Source organism: Rosa rugosa, chromosome 2 (assembly GCF_958449725.1).
Source record: "Rosa rugosa chromosome 2, drRosRugo1.1, whole genome shotgun sequence".
Lineage (NCBI taxonomy): Eukaryota > Viridiplantae > Streptophyta > Magnoliopsida > Rosales > Rosaceae > Rosa > Rosa rugosa.
Genome location: NC_084821.1, coordinates 32,618,611 through 32,639,713, shown reverse-complemented (window position 1 = coordinate 32,639,713; position 21,103 = coordinate 32,618,611). Strand labels below are relative to the sequence as shown.

General features: G+C 38.0%; 1 long non-coding RNA gene across 1 annotated transcript; it reads right to left on the bottom strand.

Moving 5' to 3' along the window:
• Positions 1-15,397: 15,397 nt before the first annotated feature.
• LOC133730118 (uncharacterized) lies at positions 15,398-16,313 on the bottom strand. The gene is made up of 2 exons (XR_009856606.1): positions 16,216-16,313; positions 15,398-15,839 (listed from the first exon to the last, which is right to left on the bottom strand). It is a non-coding gene; the product is annotated as an uncharacterized LOC133730118 (long non-coding RNA).
• Positions 16,314-21,103: the final 4,790 nt, after the last annotated feature.

Below are 21,103 nucleotides of genomic sequence, written 5' to 3'. Positions count from 1 at the left end.
ATTTGACAAAACTCACAACATGAAAGTTCTTCATTTCGACTCCAATTTCACTTTTCATAACTACACCAAAGTCAGATGATAAGCCAAAAGATCGAATTTTACCTTGGAAGTCGACAGATCCGATGAACCCTAGTTTCAAAAACTTCAGAATTCGATCTCCACAGATCAAATTGTTGCAAGCCGTTTTGTGGAGAGTATCTACATCCTCTGGGCTTCAAAAGCCCCCAAGGATCACAGGCTATGGTGGCCGGAAACGTGATCTCCGATCTGGGCGATTTGCAGCTCCATCTTGCGACTTCTCGGCCTTGTAGCGTCATGCACAGGTCTACCCACACAGTGAAACTTCACATGGTGCTAGATGGGAGTGAGGCGAAGAAATAGGGACAAAAAACACTGTCTATGGTGGCCGGACGGCGGAGAACGAAGCCGCCGAAGTTGGCTGGGCGGAACTGGGCTCGGGACCGAAGAGAGAGAAAAGTTTCCCTTTTTGGAAACTTCTGATTTTTTATGATATTTTCAGATTTTTTTGCTATTTAACCAAAATGGAAACTTTTTCCGAAGGCCATAACTTCTTCATACGAACTCCGATTTCCGCGTTCCTCATGTCCACGAACTCATATCGACGCGCTCTACGATTTTCGTGGAGGAAGTTTTCACAGAATTTAAACGTATAAAAAGTCAAACTTCGTAACCCCCTAAAACGTGCATTTCGAATAATTATTCGTCCAAAAATAATTCAACTCCACCCTCGGACCACGAGTCGTACAAATGAGCACTTATTAATTCCAAGAAATTAGTAATGATTTTTCAGGGTATTACATAAATGATGTGATTAATTTTGTATTAAAGGTCCAAAAAGAGAAGTGCAACGAAAGACAAGACAACTGAATTCTAAGAATGTTGTCACGCCCCGAATTTGGGATAAAGAAATTCAAAATCCGAAACGAGATGACTCAATCAAATGCCCAGAAAAACAAAGAAATTTTTCAATTTAATCTAAGCAATAAAACAACTGAGCCCACAAATGTCAATACCGACTTGTTCTCTAGAGTCACATATTACATCACCACGTATTTACATAAACTCGAAAGAATCAAAGTAAATGTAAACGCTCACCAGAAGCACACTATAAACAGCAGTAAATAAAATAAACAAAATACGTTCTAAACCTAATACTGCTACAACAACAAGCTGCGGCCTCAACCCTGGTTACTCTGACCTGCAGGAAAAACCCTTACACCATGAAATAGTGCACGGGCTTGCAACAGCAAACCCGGTAAGCTTTTTAAGGTCGTATGAGTAAACTCAAATAAAAAGACTCAAACGCATGATTATAATTTCCCAACTCATGGGGAAAATCAAATCAACAACAATTAACTCCACAAAATACAACCGAACTTACAATCACACAAGGTAAAAATTAGTAATCCCTGCATAGAAAATTAGTTTAGGAGATTACATTAAAATCAAACAATAGAAATCATAGTAATCCCTGCATATAGTTTAGTTCAGGAGACTACATTAAATGCAAACAATAGAAATGGAAAAGGAAAATAAATAAGGAAATCAAACGACTCACGCTGAAGCCATGAAATCACCCCTTTAACTCAGCTAAAACGATCACATAAAATGGTTCATTTTCAAACACGACATCCTTACCTCTTATGGATCACATACATCACTAAAGTGACAAAATCATATTACTGTAACTCACCCATTTAAATATGAAATCAAGTCCCTCCTCGGACAATTAAAAGAAAGAATACACCCCAAACTCTCTTTTAAAAACACGTACTCATGAGTCACAAGTAACCTACTTGTTACCCCCCATGACATACAATAGCAGACAGACTGGAGCTCTAACTGAATCGTAACCATACCTCGGCCAAGGGCATGGTTCCGATAACCCAACCTCGATCACTACTGTGACCCTCGATCCGTATACCAAAACATTTAAAAAGTCACTCAAGACTCAAAATGTTACATAACCTCACATGCTCTTCAAAAGAATATACTTGACTTCAACAAAATATTGTTTTCGAATCTCAACTCCAATCTCCAAAAACCATATAGAAATCAACATTCAAAATATTGATTTGTAAAAATCTTAAATAAGAAAAGTCAATAATATAATTATTTTCATCCCAACTCATTTATTTCCCTAGAAAATCAATTCACAACACATACTAATTCCACTTCATTTCACAATGGCACCAATATATATATTTCACATAAATATATATACGTAGTCATCCGCTTAGGAATGCTACTAATACCAACTATAATTCACAAATACAAAACCCGTAAAAATTATTTTTATAATAAAACCTTATTTTTACTTCCCCATGAACCGTATATGATCAAGTTCATATAATTTAAAACAAATATTTATTTCTGAAAACAATTTCACACTTTAACAATTAATTCTAAAAATAAAGTAACTCCGTTCATAAATAAACCTCGTGAGATTTACTCACCTTTAAATCTCGTTGCGTCTTCTCTTACAGCAGAGATAAAGTACACTTTGTCAATCACCTAAGTACACGAATCACAAAGCGATTAAAGATCGGATCCCTCAATTGAACTAAAACCCTGAAAGTAACACCAATCGAGGCAAAACTTTATCCGAGACCACCCAAAGTCTCCGGACTACTTCTACGATCGAAAAGACAAAACTTCAAGTTGATCGAACGGTTGGATCCTCACGGATCGAAAACCAAGATAATCAAAATTATAGAAAAACCCTAACATTTCAAACGATCTCCAAATGCTACAAATCATATATCAAAACGTTCATATAGATGAGTAGATGATAATATGACAAACATTTGCCCCGAAAGGAGGCCGGACGCGCCACCACGCGCCGCCACTCCGACTTCCATTCCATGCTAATCCAACTGTACATAATGTAGAGCACAATAAGAGGATCAAACTTTATACCTGGAGCTAAGGTCGATTTGGCCTTGATCAGCCGAGATCAAGCTCGAAAGCTAGATCGGCGATTTTCGCCGTTGAGCTTCAATTCCAGATTCTGGTCAAACCACGACGAATCGTGTTGCAAGGCCGGTATGGATGTGACCAGAAGGAGGAGAGTTTCAAAACCATGTATGGTTCGAGCCCTATCATCGCAGGAAAAAGGCCGGCGCCTCCACTTTTCAGGCCTTGCTGCGCCGCGAAAGATGGTTGTTGAGGTGAGTGAGTGGTTGGGGTCGCTAGAGGAGAGAGAGAGAGAGGAAGAGAACCGCGATCGGAGGACGCCAGACAGCGTTAGAATCAACGGATCTTGTTTCGTGGATCCGGGTCGGGTCGGCGGCGGAAAAGGGAGAGAAAATTAGGGTTTCCGGTTTCCAAAAATGGAAATCTGATTTTCTGAAAATGATTTTAGAAAAATTGGTATTTATAGCAAATTTCCAAAAATAGTAAGTTTTTCCACTGACTATAACTTTTTCATACGAACTCTGATTTTTGCATTTCACATGTCCACGAACTCGTATCGATGTGTTCTACGACTTTCATGAAAGAAGTTTCCGGAGAAACCCCATAAATAAACAATCAACCTTTTGACCCCTTGAAAATAAAACGTTTCGAGTGATTATTCATCCGAAATATTTCCACATCATCCTCAAACTACGTACTCATACCAATAACCACCTAATAAAGTTTGAAAAATCCTCGAAAAATAATAACGAATTTCCGGAGTATTACAAATGTGCATTCCCAGCTTAATGCCAAAGTACCCATCATTTTGATACAACATAATGGAAGACCCACAGTTCCATATACAGAATTGTTCGTGACTGATATTAGCTTAATAGTTAGGAACGCTGCACCTATGAGTGTGGAAAAATGGAATGACATTGAATCAGCTGATGTTACTAAGATGATTAAAAGAATAACTATGAGTGATAATTTGTTATTTCTTCAAAGTTTTACATTTTTATATTAATAAAATATTTTCTTTGACATGAGTTTACTAATATATAGAGCAAGTTCAACATTAACATGTCTTTCCTTTGAGACAAAAGATTTGTAAACAGATGTGTATGGCAGTAATTTTTAACTTCTATTATAAGCTAAAGAAGTATTTTGAGAAATTCTAGTGTCACGCCCCTGATTTTTAACACAAATAAAAATCGATATATAATCACATAATTATACATGCGTGAACGTTCCGTCATCAATACAAAATACCTGAAAACTTTTTCCCTTTAAACTAAATACATATTGATGCTCTGAACCCACAATGTCAATATACACTCGCTCCAAAGAGTTATATATTACACAAGCTTACGAATTAAATTGTCAACAACAAGATAAAACGTAAATGCTCCTCATAGCTTACTACATAGCGGAAGTCATAACAATGACAAAGCCAACCAAATTTGCTTCCTACCTGTTCTGCTGCCAACAAGCTACCTCAGCTTCAGCCACGATTACCCTGACCTGCAGGATTAACCCCTACACCGTTTGAATAGTATACCGGGTTGTCACACAACAAACCCGGTAAGCTTTTGCAAGTCCGTATGAGTAACTCAAAACAAACACCATACAACTCACACCAAAACGAGGAAATCGAGAATAAGGAAAACACACCATGCTTCCCAAAACAATATTCCTTTCCCAAAAGAAACAACGAAAGTCACACCGTGACAAAATCATATAAATCGTTAACCTAACAATTCAAATATGATAAATCGGTCCAACCTAGATAAAACAACAACTCAGTCCAACCTGGACAAAACACATCAAATTGGTCCAACCTGGACAAAACACATATCAACCATATCTATCGTTAACCTAACAAATAGAATATGATTCTTAGTCCAACCTGGACAAATTACATACCTAGGAGTCATAAGTAACCTACTTAGATCCATGAGGTACCATGGCAGACAGACTAGCACTCTAAGCTGATCATAACCACTCGCCCGGCCAACTGCGTGATTCTCTATTTCTTGCCTTGGTCACTATCAGCGACCTGTCACCATCTGTGACATATTATCTTCAGAACCCATCTAATCTAGGAATCAACCATTGGTCACCATCTGCGACCTGTCACCATCTGTGACATATGGTTTTTCAGACCCCATCTGGTCTCAAAATCAAACGTTAAGTAAGTCGCACCTGACCTAAAAACATTACAAACATCTAGATTCGGCTTTCCCCATCCCTGCTCACCATCTGTGACACTTGGTACAAGGACCAATACACTTACAATAAGTCACGCTTGACTCGAAATTGTAACATCAAACTCAATACTTTTCAAACAATAGAAAACATCTTTTTCCACAATATTGTTTCCTGAAAAGTCGCCTTCAACAATAATATGAACACAACCATGCATATTATTCATCACACATTACTCACAAGAATATATATATATATATCACGTAAATATATATATATACATAGTCATTCACTCAGGAATGCCTACTAATATCAACTATAGTTTGCAATTAAATCAATAACGCCAAAACAATAATGGTAACTCCGTTCGTAAATGAACCTTGTGAGATTACTCACCTCGAAACTCCCGCTGCGTCTTCAATCTAGAACAAAGCAGCCAATCCGCCAAATAACCGTCCAAAATACTTCATCAAGTACCTAAGGAAGTACAACTCTGATTCAGTCAACAAATCACAATGAATAACGTTCGAAACCCTAAATCGAACCAAAATTCCCAAAGTGGCGCCAATCGAGGCAAAACCACATCCGAGACCTCCCAAAGTCTCCGGAATACGTTCACGATCGCTATGACCAAACCACAAGTCGATCGGACGCTCGAATCTCCACGGATCGAATAAATCCACCGGTATGAAACGGTAAAAATCATAACAAATCCATACGAACTCCAAAATTTGCTTTTTATATATTGAAACGCTCGTATCAACGAGTAGAACATATATAATACCAGAAATAGTTCCCAATATGGCCAGAACGTCGCCAGAATGCCGCCACAGGCTGTGGCGCACAGCCGCCGGCCAAAACTCAATATTTCACAAAACTTCCAACATCAAAGAGATTCATCTAAGCATGCTTGTGAATTTTCATAACTAGCTCGAAGTCAGAAAACAAGCATAAAGGGTCGAAAACTACCTCACAAGTCGTGGATCACTATTCACTCCGAGTTGAACCAACGTCCACGTAAATCGATCCAAACAACCACCACAGATAAATCAAGGAGGCTGCTCTGAGCTCAACCAAGAAGACTTGAAGCCTCGCCGACGTCGGAGATCGGATTTCCGGTCGGGTCCGAAAACCTCAAGGTTCACTGACTTCCAGCGCCTCACACAGTGAGAATCGACGCTAGAGATCAATACCACAGGGAGGAGCGCACGGAGGAGGCGAACTGATCTGGGCTCGTCTGGTGGTCTGCCGTCGCCGAAGATCGCCGGAAAATCTGGGTTGGGTCACCGGGTTCGGGTCGGTTTCAGACGCAAAACTCAGATATTGAATGTGCAGCCGAGAGAGAAGAGAGAGAAAAGAGAAACCTTCTGGAAAAGGAAATGGAATTTATGAAATAATTTCTGGAAATCCTCTATTTATACCAAAATGGAAACTTCTTCCAATGGCCATAACTTCCTCAAATGAACTCCGATTGACGCGTTCCACATATCCACGAACTCGTATCGACACGCTCTACAACTTTCGTGAAGGAAGTTTTCGGAGAATCTCAACATATCAAAAGTCAACCTTAGCGCCACCCCTAAAGTCATATTCTTCAACTTATAATTCGTCCGAAACACTTCCACTCCATCCACGAGCCACGAAATCGTCCAATAACCACAAATTAGATTCCGGAAAATCCTCGGAAAATAAATACGAATTTCCGGGGCATCACATTTAGACAGTGGATGAAGCACGAGAAAAACAAGCCTAAAGCAGTTTAAACTCAAGTAGAATGGGATTTTCTCTATACTCGTTTTTCTAGTGTAGAGTTAAAGGTATCATTTGTTGGTGTTTTTCTTTTTCTTTTTTCTAATGACAACTTGATATGTTTGTAGATTGTACACCAATTTATTCATATATTTTTCTTAGCTTTGATTAATAAGATAAATTGAAGGGATGTATCCAAAAATAATCATTTGATTTGTCATACTTTTTTTATCAATTCACAGAATGCTAACAAGAAGTTGTATTTGATATATCACCACAATGCTTTGTCGTAGTATTTCATATCCCATGAAGAGTATTTCATATCCCATGAAGATGAGATTGTAAGATCTCAGGAACTAAAGGAGTATGCCGAAACATTTGAGGAATTGAAGAAGGATGTCAAAAGAATTCAAGAATCAATAGTATTGCTTGAATCCACTGAAAAAGATGAAGAAGTACAAGAAACATCATCCAAAGATGTTCCAGAATAAGACACCGAAATAGTGCTCCCATTTGAATCCCTGACCCAAATATCAACAGAATTCAAAATGATATAAAATCAAACCTACACTTAAACATCAGTTTTACATTCATATTACTTGATAACACACAACTTTTATATCACGGGAAAGAATACCTCAAGTCGAATGAACCAAGTTTCAAATGCTTAAAACCCCTACAAACCTCCCTCACAATATCATCGAATGTATGCTTCATATCAAGAAAGAAGATGATTGTCCCAGACATATACATACACCTCGTGTAAGGTTCTGCATCCGTGGCTAAGTTACTATACTTTCACATTAGAAGAAGAACAATCAGCTTCTATTTTCAATATCAATGAAAACACAAAAGCTATTGGAATCAAATTGAAAAAAATACTTTCTCCTCTAGAAATTATTCCCTCTCCTCTATAAATTGATTCGTAACTCCGATTCAGGATCCACGAAAAGTTACGGATTCATCTTAATGCCCTCTTTCTATCAATGAGTTTGACTTAGATCAAGTGATTATTTCTAGAAGGCTCGTATTAGGAGGTTCGGTTTACGATCGACATTTTGGGAGGCAATTCATGAGTGGGTCGTTGTGTAATATGTTTGAAATATTACTCTTTTTTTGTAAAAATGGTGAAAAAGCATGATTTTAGTTATTTTACGAATTATCTCTCTAGTGAAATATGTGGAGTGACATGCTAAAAGTAGCACACAATTTAACCCTACAAAATGTAGTTGCCAGTATAGAATAAGTTGGGATCGATCAAGCCTGGGATTGAGTGTACACCTGTAATTGCATAAACAAATAAAGAATCAATAAAAAGTATAAAGTACTATTGACAAAAATAAACAAAGTTCATGAGATCGAAATTAGGGGTGTTTTAGGCCGGATTATAAAATTAAAAATAAAAATAAATAAAAATAAATACTTAAAATACATATACAAGGGTGGAACGCAAGGAACAAAGATCAAAACCACAGTCATATGCACGAAATCCAATTACAAATTCTATAGTTGATTTTCTATGTCATGAGAAAGAAGTTGACCATGTGAAACGTTAATAAGCAAACGATTTCCCATATTTTACTTTCCTTGAATATTTAATCTAAGTGAAAGCACCTAAATTAAACCTATTGAACATGCAATCATAGTTTAGAAAGCTAGCTAATCAAGAACACATTCAACGCATGAAGAACAAAGAAATGATGTCAACCAAAATGCACAACCTAGTATGAAAAAGTTCATCTATTTGCAATCCTCCTGAATTGATTTCAACTTTTGTCCAAAGCCTTTACTACTTATGAAATAGGTTCACAAAATTATTAGGTGAATTGTTTACCTAAATCTAGCTCCAATTACATGCATATATCCTAAGTTGGCCACCAAAGAACACATACATATAATAGTTTTCTATAATCCAAAATCAATTAAGTAATCTCAGATAAGCAACATAGAAATCACAACTTTATTTCAAAACATATAAACGGGCTTTAAAATTTACCCTTAACGTTATTTGTTAACTAGAATTCATAGTTTATGAAATCAAACCAAGGAAAACATAAGAGTTTACAAAGAAAAAGATGAGATACACCGTGAAAGATGAATGACAAAGCCTTTAGACGAAGAACTTGAAGATCCTTGAAAGCAAGCAATCTTCTAGGGATGACACAAGGGTGGATGGCGGCTAGGATCTTGATATATTGCATGGCTTCTTCTCCTTCTTGGTTGATAACGCAGACTATGAAGCCTAGAGAATGGAATTATGAATTTGTGAGTGAAAAGAATGAAAGAATTGGTGAATGAAAACGTCCCAAGGATGCATCTATATATAGGGGATGGAAAACTTAGTCTCCAAGCCTTCTGGATCCTTCTTTTAATTTCTAGGAATTATCTGATTGATCCACACAGCTCCAACCAATCAAATAAATCCATGTCAGCTTTTTTGCGTTGTCCAACCAATAAGAAGCCTCCAAAATTAAGTAGATTTGCACCATGAGTCTTTAAAGGAGATAATATTGTTGAATTTATAAATATATTTTCTGATTTAATCTCCTAAAATTCGGCCAAATAGGGGTGTGAGCAACAAGCAACGTATCTAGACTTGATTCCATCCTTTCTGCATGTTGTAATCTCTTAAAACTCTCCAAGGATGATGCTAAACCCTTCTGGAAGCCTCTAGGACATCACATGTGCAATATTATCTTAAATATAAAGCATAAATTCAGCCATGGGCTTCCCGATGTGATTTGGGCCTCAAAACAGAAATTCCTGTTAAAAGTCCGATTCAAGCACGGCTTGACATTCCTGTACTAAATCGACCATAACTTCTTTTAGAAAAATGATATTGATAAGCTGTAAAAAGCTCTGGAAACTAGACATTCGAGGATTTCCATCAATATAAAGATCATCTTCTAGTTCTTTCTGAGCTGATGTAATGGACATTAGTCGAAGCTTGCTGTAATGGACAAATGGATAAATTTGATAGCTTAATAATGTCTGCATTCCTCAGGCTGCGTTTAAATGTGTACATGTCTCTTTTGTTTCTTATGCTTATAGTTCATGTGAATGAATCTTCTTGTTTCAGATCCTATGCTACCCACTTTGTTGATATCATTCGTTATAGTATGTGAGCTAATAAGGGTTAAAATACATGTTTTTGGATTTGTAGACCATTTTTGAGGTTCTATTTTTTCCTTTCCATTGTGAATTTTTGAACAGGTTTGTCAGGGGGTGTGTTGGTTTGAACTTTGAAGTTAAAACAAGACCAAAGTTGAAATCTTTGGTATTGTGTGTTAGTTCTTGAACTAAAAGATAATTGGGAGTTATAAAATGGCTGAATTCCTAGTAGTATATATGATCTGAGTGTTTGATTCTTTGATGAAAAGATTAAAGCTTCATAATGTAACTATTAACTATTTCTTCTTGCTTTGTCATTGGGGAAATGCTTGACCTGATGCTATCTATTTCTTCAATGAGAGCAGCACAGGAGTTCAGCTCAAGAATGTTTGATTCCATAAAGGTATTATGTTTCACAAAGCAGCATGGTTTCATGAATAAGCTTTGGAAGTTTCACTTGCACATTTCTTGATGCAAGTCTTTACTTTCCAATTGTGTTAGCTTCTATATCTGAAATACTTGTAGTTGTGATATATTGGTTATGATGATCCAGAAACTGTAGATTAATAGCTTGCTCGATTTCAAGTTCTAGATTTCACTTCTGTTCTGTGTAAGTGACAGTTTTCTCACATTCAATGTTAAATTGACAGTAGGAAAATGATAAGGAACTGGGTTTCTTTTTATTCATGTTTGAATGTAGCTTGGGAGCCATTTCAATTGGTAGTAGAGCACTCATTTAATAGCGCATGTAGAGCTGATGTAGGTTCATTTAGCACCTGGAAGCAAATTTAATTTAGCACCTGGAAGCAAATTATAGGTTCATTTAGCACCTGGAAGCAAATTTAATTTTCAAACTAGGATCAAAAGATCATTAGAAGATGACGCTCTATTTGCTACTCAATGTTCGTGGTGATTAACTCTTGTTTTGTTTCCTTTTTCCTATAACTGAGTTGGCCTTTTTTGTTATATATTTCATAAAAGTCATTCGTTGTTTCTTTCCATTTTGTGAATGTACAGATGGTTTCAACAATGATGAAGTCGATCTTTGATGAACAAACTAACAAGGCCTTAAGGAAATTGCAAAAGAATGCTCAAAAGAAGAATAAGCATCATGATATGGTTCGAGTTGAATGGGCAAATCATGTTATACAGTTCTAACTTTGGTTCTTTTTAAGGTAGATGAGTAGCACTTGGAACTGCTTTTGTGCATTTATATATAACTGATGGAAAGTGTTGATGAACTTAAATTATGCATGCAGTTGCTCTGTCTGGCTACTCTTTCTTTACCTTATAGGTTTTTGACTTGGTGCACTAGGTAAATGATCGAGATAAGATGGTTTTTTGGTTCTCTCGATCATAATGTAACTGTTGGCTAGGTTTAGAGTTGGAACTATGGATTGTATTTTGGATGATGTTGATGCAATTAATGAAACGTAGCCATCATTTTCAATGCTGATTTTAGTCCAATTTTATGGTTTTGATGATTGTAAATGACTGATGTTGAAATGGTTGAAAGGCAACAGATATATGCAGGTTTATGTTGTATCAAGAAAATACAGCACAATTTATGTTGTATCAAGAAAATAGAAACAAATGATCATCTATTGTTTCTACCAAGTTCAAACAACAGAAAAGTAGAGTTCAAAGAGCTCTCAGACAACAGAAATAGGTGGTTGATATGTTGTTTCTACCAAATTCAAACAACAGAAAAGTAGAGTTCAAACAGCTCTCAGACAACAGAAGTAGGTGATTGATATGTTGTTTCTACCACGTTCAAACAACAGAAAAGTAGAGTTCAAATGGCTCTCAGACAACAGAAGTAGGTGTTGATATGTTGTTTCTAAGCCATTCAAACGACAGAAACAACAAAAACTCCGTCATCTTACATTAACTACATCGACAGTTATTTTTTGAATCTGTTGATGAAGTGAATTTCCAACAACATTAATACGTAGTGGTATGATGTTTCAGACGACAGATAGACTCCGATTCTTCAATATTAGGTACTTCAGACGACAGAACTTAAACTGAATCTGTCGTCTGAGTAGCTTAGAAACGACGGAGAATATCTGTCGTCTGAATGGCTTAGAGACGGCAGCCACTTAGACAACAGATTTTTACTTCATCAGACGACAGATCATATCTGTCGTCTGAAGCATTTTTTGGCATAGTGATCTGCATTATTCCCATTATTATTATGTCCAGCATCATTATCATTTTCATCATGATGTACATTATCAACACCCTCATTGTAATTCCCATTCTCTCCAGTATCATCAACCAATTCCTCTCTATCAGTGTGTTCTTCATTTACTAAATGTTCACCTAAGCCTTCTAATTCTCTAGTAATGAACCTATCAAGACTTCTCCTTAAAGATTTAATTAACTCTGCGTCTTTCTTTCTTTTAAGAGGCATTCTTCTAAGTTTTCTTTCACACAACATTCCTAGACAATTCAAGCAAATAAATGTGAATGAGAGAACTTGATTCCCTCATATCAAAGTATTATCAGACTCTGAATTCCCTCACTTCTTGACAGCTTGACTTCTTTGATTACTTGGGATTTTTTAGTGCAATAGATCAATGAGAAATTGAGGATTGAAAAGAGATAAAGAGAATGAGGGAACACAGAAAACATGAAAGGATAAGAATATCTGTCGTCTAGTACTTTAGGGACCTATTTCATTAGATTTTATTATTATTATTATGAGTAAATTCAGTTTACTAGCCTGTATTTTACACCGAAAATCATGTCAGTCCCTAATATTTTAATTTCATCAACAAAATCCATATGTTTACTGATTTGATTAAGGACTAATTTCACTTTGCCTCGTCCAACTTAGAGTCGAAAATCATGTTAGTCCCTGATCTTTAAAATTCATCAAGAACACCCCTGTATCTCAAGATTCCTCTTCCGTGTCCAATCCCGAGGCCTCCATCCATTTCAGACATTAACTCATGACGTGGCACCGACACATGGCCCCACCTTTGGCTGCTGAAACTCAAAAGAAGGGGCACAATGGACATTTGAAGGACTTTCCCTCCAAATTTTATAATTATCCCAATGGTTTGATGAATCCAAAAAATCAGCATGCATCCACCAAAAAGGGTATGCCCAAAACCAAAAATTAAATGGGTATGCCAAAAACCTGGAAAATATCACATTTGTACCAAAATAAGATCTTCAATAGAAATGGAAATCATGTTCATAATTAGCACCCCTATAGATGCATAAATCTGTTTTACATCCAAACTACCCAAAAAATCTCAGTTTGGAAGAAGGTCCACAAAAGATTAGCCCTAATCATCTTTGCAAAAGATTAGAACTAGCAACCTTGTGACACTGCACAAGGTTGCACAAAAGTGGGCAATATGCATCTCTAATATCCTGACCTTAGATGCTAATCACATAATCTAATTCCTCTATTTTCCATCCTTTGCATTCTTCCTGATTCTGACAGATGACCATGTTGATCCAGTTGCAGAAGCAGTTGCTTTAACCTTGCTGGTTCCAGCAGCAGCTTTACTCTTGTTGGTTGCAACTCTAGCACTTAATGCATTTGTTGCTACCTTCTTTTCCTCCCTTTTTTTCTATAGTCTTTTTTTTTTCTTTATTTTCAAAAAGACGATCAAAGGATTTCACTCTTACCCCCATGGTGACTCGAACCTATGACTTCGTCATTAGGTAGTGGGTGCTCTAACCACTGAACTAACACCACTTAGTCATGAGCAGAAATAATTGTTCAGATAAGTAAACAATAGGACTAAATTTTGAGCAAAAATAGTAAATAAATGTACTCAACACAATCTCACTCTATTTCATTAACGGAAATAGAGTTTTTATTATGTTAAGTTCAGACCGATTCGAGATGAAAAGTATCCCTTAATTAAAATCCCTTGCTTCAAGGGAAGACCCTTTGATTCCAAATACAAAGACAAAAATCGAAAGGAGAGGAGTGTGTTTGTTTGATTTTGCGACTGCACCCAGAATGTTTGTCAGGCTACCTACGTACGCCAGAAGGGATCAAGCCACTCGTAGTTCAGATTTTGGGAAGGTTTGGATGCTTTGATGGATAAATGACCCACCAAAGAAATTTGGTTAAGTGTTTGAGTGACTTTAAGGTCATTTGGAGTTGGGGATTTGGATGACTTTTGTGGTCATATGGATTTGGTGAATTTGATCTGGAGAAAACCAGGGATTCGGTTAAGGTCGCGGTTGCATCCAGATTTAAATCCAGACTGCCTACTTACCCTGTGAAGGGATCAAACCTCACGTCTTGGAAAAGAGATTGAAACCCAAAAGACGACAAACTGTGGTAGACCGTAGACATCATCCCCAGACTTGATAAGCTTCATCTCCCTTGAAGATTATCTGTAGCGTGATCAGCATAAGATTGAGACTCTCTTCACGGTGGAGACCGACTCTTGTAGTTAGATTAGGAGAAGGAGAAATACAACAGAGGCGAGTATAAATGGGTTGGCTCAGATGCTTGGATCCCCACATTCGCTCTTCTTTACGCACTAGATTGGGTATCAGTTTACATTCCTCCCTTTTTATCCCATGATTTGGAAGCATTCATTCTGACCAATCTTTCTTGTTTCCTTCTTTGCAGAGGCCTTAACATCACACCCCCACTCGCAGAGTTCCTCGTGTGGAACCCAAAATTGGTGAGAAATCATCCTTTCAAACCAATTGAATTTACTGGGTATCGTACTGCACTCCAATTTATGCTTTATTTAAATATACCACTGATTGCTCCCTTTACTTTCAACCGATGTCCACCATGACTCAATTGCTTTGTCTGTTCTGCAATGTGCAGAGGTCATTTTGAATATTGATTCTTGCATGGTTTTCTCTTGATTGACAAAGAAACACGTAGCTAGCCTTTGCTTCTTAGTGTCTGCCCTTTGTTGTTTGAATTACATCCACACAAAAAAAAAAAAAAAAACAAAAAAAAAAAAAACTTGTTGCATATTTATTGAAGAGAAAAATTCAGGTACGGTCCCTAAACTATTCTGCCAAGGCCAAAATGATACCTGAACTCTCAAAAGTATCAATGTGATACCCAAAGTCTTATATTGGCATCAACGTGATACTTCCGTCAAAAATCACTAACATCTCCGTTTGTTTAGTGACGTGGCAAGCACGTGGGCCCCAAAGAAAAGAGCAAATACCAGAAACAACCCTCAGTTCAGTCAACCGTACCTTTGCCTCCCTATTTGACCGGTCCCACGCCTCTTCCCTCCATTTTTTTGCTGTTCCTTAACCGTTTTGCCTCCAAATTGAAGCAAAATGACTATACCTAATTTGACTCGATGTTGACCATTATAACAAACTCAATTCACCATCTATTTCCATGTCCATCAAGATCAGTATACATAAATTCAAATTGAACAAGCAACAACAAATATGAACATAAAAGCTAATTCAATCAATCACTTTAATATGAAAAAGATCATAAGAATTGAATCATCCATTGACAAATGACTCATACATAATTTATCCAGCAAAATGCATAAGCAACAAGTGCTTAATGTTGACTGATAGTTTAGCAAAAGGTAAGCGTTAAGCAATAACAAAAACCAATAGTTCAAATTGGATTAAAATGCTGCATATTCAGATGAAGCTTGGCTTGGTTGCATAGGCTCTGATGCTTTCCATTGAGCACTCCCAGCTGCCGGATTCTGGCTACTTTGAGTGGGAGGCTGCTGATTTGATTGTGATGTTGAGGCACCAACATTGGGACCCGAAATACTCTCCACAGTTTGCTTGATTTTCTTCCATGTTTTCCTAGACTTGATAACTTGGTCCTTGACGTTAGTAGACCCCTTTGGTGCAGCTGCTCTGTTGACCTACAAATGAATGAAAGAAAGGACCAAATTACTTACTTTGCCTCATTTCAACAACACAACCAACAATGCTGCAAGTTCAGTTGACGCACACAACCAATTACAACCAACCAATTTGACACAACCAACAGAACCAACCAATTTTAATACCAATTCACACAACCAAAACAACCAATTACAACCAACCAATTTGACACAACCAACAGAACCAACCAATTTTAATACCAATTTCACACAGGCAACACAACCAACCAATTTCAATACCAGTTGACACATATACCAATTTCAGACAACCATTGCAACATTTCAGTCAACAAAAACACCTAATTCACACAACCAAGTACTAGGCATGTGCATAAGCAGTTCAAACCACACAAACCTCATTTCTCTGCCTCTTGTTTGGAGTTGCTCCACTTGATGTTCCTTCTCCCTATTCCAATTAGTTGGTTGGATTAGTATAACAAAACATAACTTGTGAACATGAATTGGATGATAATAAGAAGAGAATGTTGATGAAAACAACTTATTGCTGCTGCCTTTTTGGCCTTTGTTATAGGACAACCCAATTTGTTGTGTCCTTGCTGGCCACATATTTTGCAGGACATCTTAATCCCAGCTTTAGAGAGTTTCCCTTCTTTAGGAGCAGGTGGTGGTGGATGATTTTCTTTCTCTCCTGGTTCTTTATGCCTCTTCATCTTAGGTCTTCCAGCTTGCTGCTTGTAAGGTGGAGGTGCAATGGGATAGTCAACAAGTTCCCAATCATCCTCCCCTGCAATGGGATAGATGATGGGGTTATAGGCCTCCATATATGAGCTAGGCATGAGGTAATCATCACAATACAAGGCTGCTTCCTGTTTCTTGAATCTGATTGCACAAATTGCATGCACACAAGGGATCCCACTAAGCTGCCACCTCTTGCATGTGCAAGTGTGGAGTCCCAAATCCACAGCATGCTTGCTGCCACCCTCACCAGTTCCAATTATTTGAAAAATAAACTCCCCACTTCTATGTGCTCGGTATTGTGTAGCTCTCTGCCCTATCTTATCAATTATCTTCTTTATCTTAGGACCAACCAAGTCCTTCCACTTCTCACATGCCACCCTTCTATTTGCATTCCTAACCATCATGTCCATCCTAATCTTCTCCAACATAGTCAATATAGGCTTATCCCTAGCAGGTAGAATAGCTGAATTAAAAGACTCACACATATTGTTCAGCAAAATGTCACACTTAGATTCATCTCTGAAAAAGGCCCTTGACCATTGTGCTGGACTCTTGTCTTGAAACCACAGCCAGGCATCCTCATCTAGCTCCCTCAAGGCATCCATGTGTTTGTTATACCAAACTTGAGTACTAGAACGAGCTGCATTCCAAACCAACTGCTTGAGGCCTTCTCCTGGATGTTTTGACTTGAAATTATTGTAGAGATGCCTAACACAGTGCCTATGCTCAGCATTGGGGAACAAATCTGTCCAAATGCATTAAGAAACAGTTAGTTAACTTACCAAAAAAAAAAAAGTTATTGAAATAATGTAAAACACATGAATGAAAGAAGTTTTTTCGAAACCAACTTACTAGCAATTGCATTTCCCAGCCCCTTCTGTTTATCTGTCATAAACACATAGGCACTATCCCTTTCCATTCTTAGATCACATTTCAGATAGTCAAGGAACCAGGTCCATGTCTCTTGGTTCTCAACCTCACACAAGGCATATGCAACTGGGAACATCCCATTATTTGCATCTATACCAACTGCAGTTAGAAGCTGTTCAGGATGCTGCCCTTTGACATGACAACCATCCAAACAAACAATAGGCCTGCAACCCCTCATCCAGCCCTCCTTGCATGCTGCAAAACAGATGTACATCCTGTGGAACCTCCTTACAGGACCATCCATTTGCGTCTTTATGTCAATTATGGATCCAGGATTGCTCCTAAGCAATTCCTTCCTGTATGCAGCTAACATGTTGTATTGATCAATATAGTGTCCTTCATTCATCCTCTTTGCTGCCCTTTTTGCTCTTGTGATCGTCTGCACACCAACGTCTAACTTGTACTTCTTTTCAATATGATTGTGGATCCCTTTCCTGGACCAATTCTCATCAACCATAAGATCCTCAGCAACCTCTTGAGCTATTCTTCTGTAAGTCAAGAAATGACTTGTTTCAACTAGAGAGTAGGTATGCTTGTTGTTCAGTGTCTTGATTATGAGTGTATCACCCTCACCCTTGGAAGTGCTAGCATACAACCTAAAAGGACAGTCCCATTGACAGTTCACCTCTATCTTCTTCTTGGAATTTTTCTCAAACCACAACCCAAGTTGGTTTCTAATGGCACACTCCCTAACAGCTTCCTTTAATTGTGCAGAATTTGGAAATGCAAGACCTAACCTGAACTTTGGATTTTTCAGATCTACTGACCTAATCCAAGGTCTAACCCTCAACCCCTTCTTCCTCCTCTTAGGAATTGGATTCCCATCTTCATCCTTTTCTGATTCACTCCCACTCAAGCTCTGCAAGTCATCTGAATCTACAGCTTCTTCAGAACAGTAGCCAGTGAAACCCATCTCTTCATACTCTGGTACAACTCTCGGCTCTGTGACATTTTCTTCAAATTGAACATCATCACACTCATCATTCTCAATGTCATAGTCTGAATCAACATAGAAGTCAGACCCATCACTGCTATCGTCATCCTCCTCAACTTGTGCTTCAAACTTCTTCTGCCCTTTATGCCTTGTGTTATATCTTGGCTCTCTAGGCTTCTTCCCCTTTCTGTTTGACTTAGCCTTATGATGAATGGGCTCCTTCCCCTTGTTTTGTGCAGCCTTAGATGTTTGCTTCCCAACAGCCTTAGATTTTTGCTTCTCTGCTTGCCTCTTCTCTAATTTAGCAGCCAACTGTTGCCTCACAGCCAATGCATCTCTTGCTCTCTTCTCAGAAGCCTCCCTTTCTCTTAGCTTTGCTTCTTCCCTTGCCTTCTGCTCAGCTGCCTCCCTTTTTTTTTTCTGCTTTTTCTCTTTCCCTTTGCTCAACTTCTTCAACACTAACTGCAGAAGAAGCTTGACTCTCTCTGAATTCGGAAGCCTCTCTCTCAGCTCTCTCAAACTCCTCTCTTTCCCTTTTCTCACCGTCCTCTCTAGCCCTCTTCTCTATATCCTCTAGTTTTTTGTTCAAAGCATTCCTGGCAGATGTAGGCCACAATCTTTTAGCAGTGTGTTTCACCCTTCTAGGTTTGGCTTTAGGGGGCTGCAAGTTACCCATATGCCCATGTCTTATTGCTGTATTACCACCCTGCCCCACCTCACCTTGGCCGACACATGCTTGTGAACCCATGATGTCTGGTACAATATCAGATAAACCAGCAAAAGTGGACTGACTTGGTCCACCTTCCACATTTACTCCACTCCCATCCGCACCCACAATATTGCCAGCAGAACCACTATCATTTGCAAGATCAATAATTTCTGCCTCTACTTCTGCATTTACTCTAGCTGAGCCACCAACTGCATTTACTCCATATCGTTCACTGTATAACTGGTTAGCCATCAAGTTTGCTTCAAAAAAAGCCCTTTCCTTCTCTCTGAAAGTCTGATTGTTTAAAGGATTGACAAAATCTTCATCGGGTGGCAATGCAAACTCAGCATATGCTTCTTCTTTTTTCCTAGGACCCCCACCTGTAATGTACACAGTTATCTGCCTCTTCTTCAATGGTACCATCTTCACCATCTCTATGGCATCTCCATCACTCTTGATCTGTATGAATCCTTCATTGGGTGGTATCCGAGGTATCTTGAAGTGGTAAGAGATTGGCTTCTCCCTGTACCCCAATGCATGAGCAATATTATTCATCTCCACCCATGAGATCAAATCAAGATCTAGACCATCAAGGTATATCTTCCCCCCCAACTTGTTAAACTTGGGAACCTTATACTTCCATGTGCCATCCAACTTCTTGTCAAAATAACCACCATGAAAAATCTCCATTGTATACAAGTTTTCTGGAACTGGAAGAAAAAAAAACAAGAACAAAAGTCAGCACCTATCTTCAGTTTTCGAAACCCATTGTTCAATCATCAGTTACATGTTCAAGGATGACTTCATCACGCAACAAAACAGACTATGGAGATGCAATTTCATGTGCCTTCAACTCAAATTTCAGATAACTTAAAATATTCAACATTTAATTTTCTGGAAAACAGATGGGGATTTCAACATTTAAAAACCCCAGTTTATGTTCAATGATGATTCAACTACAGTCCAAAGCACTGTTTAAAAACTCATAACAGACAAATCAATTTGCTTTCTTCTCTTTTCTTTATTAAACTAGCACAATGAAACCCATTTTAATACGTTCATCGGTGGAAGCTTTCTTCTCTTTTAATATCTTCAAGCAGGTGGAAGTTTTCTTCTCTTTTCTTTATTAAAGTAGCACAATGAAACCCATTTTAATATGTTCATCGGTGGAAGCTTTCTTCTCTTTTCTTTATTAAAGTAGCACAATGAAACCCATTTTAATATGTTCATCAGTGAAACCCAGAATAGAGACAAACTCGTTTTCAACTTTTGGACAGAGTGCGTTTACATAGGATACGAATATAGAACAGAAGATATAGATTGGAGGACTCACTTTCGCCTGGTGGTCCATACTCCCTAAATATCCCCCACATTTTCGCCATGATAGTGATCCTCCACTGTCGTAGATTCCAGAATCAAGTCCGTGACCTGCTTTGATCAGACTGTTACTGTGGAATTCTCACTTTTCGAATCTTTTGGAGATAAAGGTCAAATCTTGATTTTGGGAGGGATTGGGTATGTTTTGGATCAATTTCAGAAGACTGAGAAGAGAGAAGTATCGAAAATGACGGAAATGGGAGCGAAATGTGGTTTTGTTCGATTAGGGTTAACTATTACGTAAAAAGTCCATTATGCCCTTTTCTTTGGGGCCCACGTGCTTGCCACGTCACTAAACAAACGGAGATGTTAGAGATTTTTGACGGAAGTATCACGTTGATTCCAATATAAGACTTTGGGTATCACATTGATACTTTTGAGAGTTCGGGTATCATTTTAGCCTTGGCAGAATAGTTTGGGGACGGTACCTGAATTTTATTGAATTACATGTTTTTGAAAGCCTTTGTCTTTAGCTCAAAGATGCAGTAGCACATGGTTTGACAATTATGCTTAATTGCATATGAATTTTTTTTGTCTTTGATGTGTGCTGATCGGTTCTCCACCGTCAAACAAGAGGCTTTATCACTTTGGCAT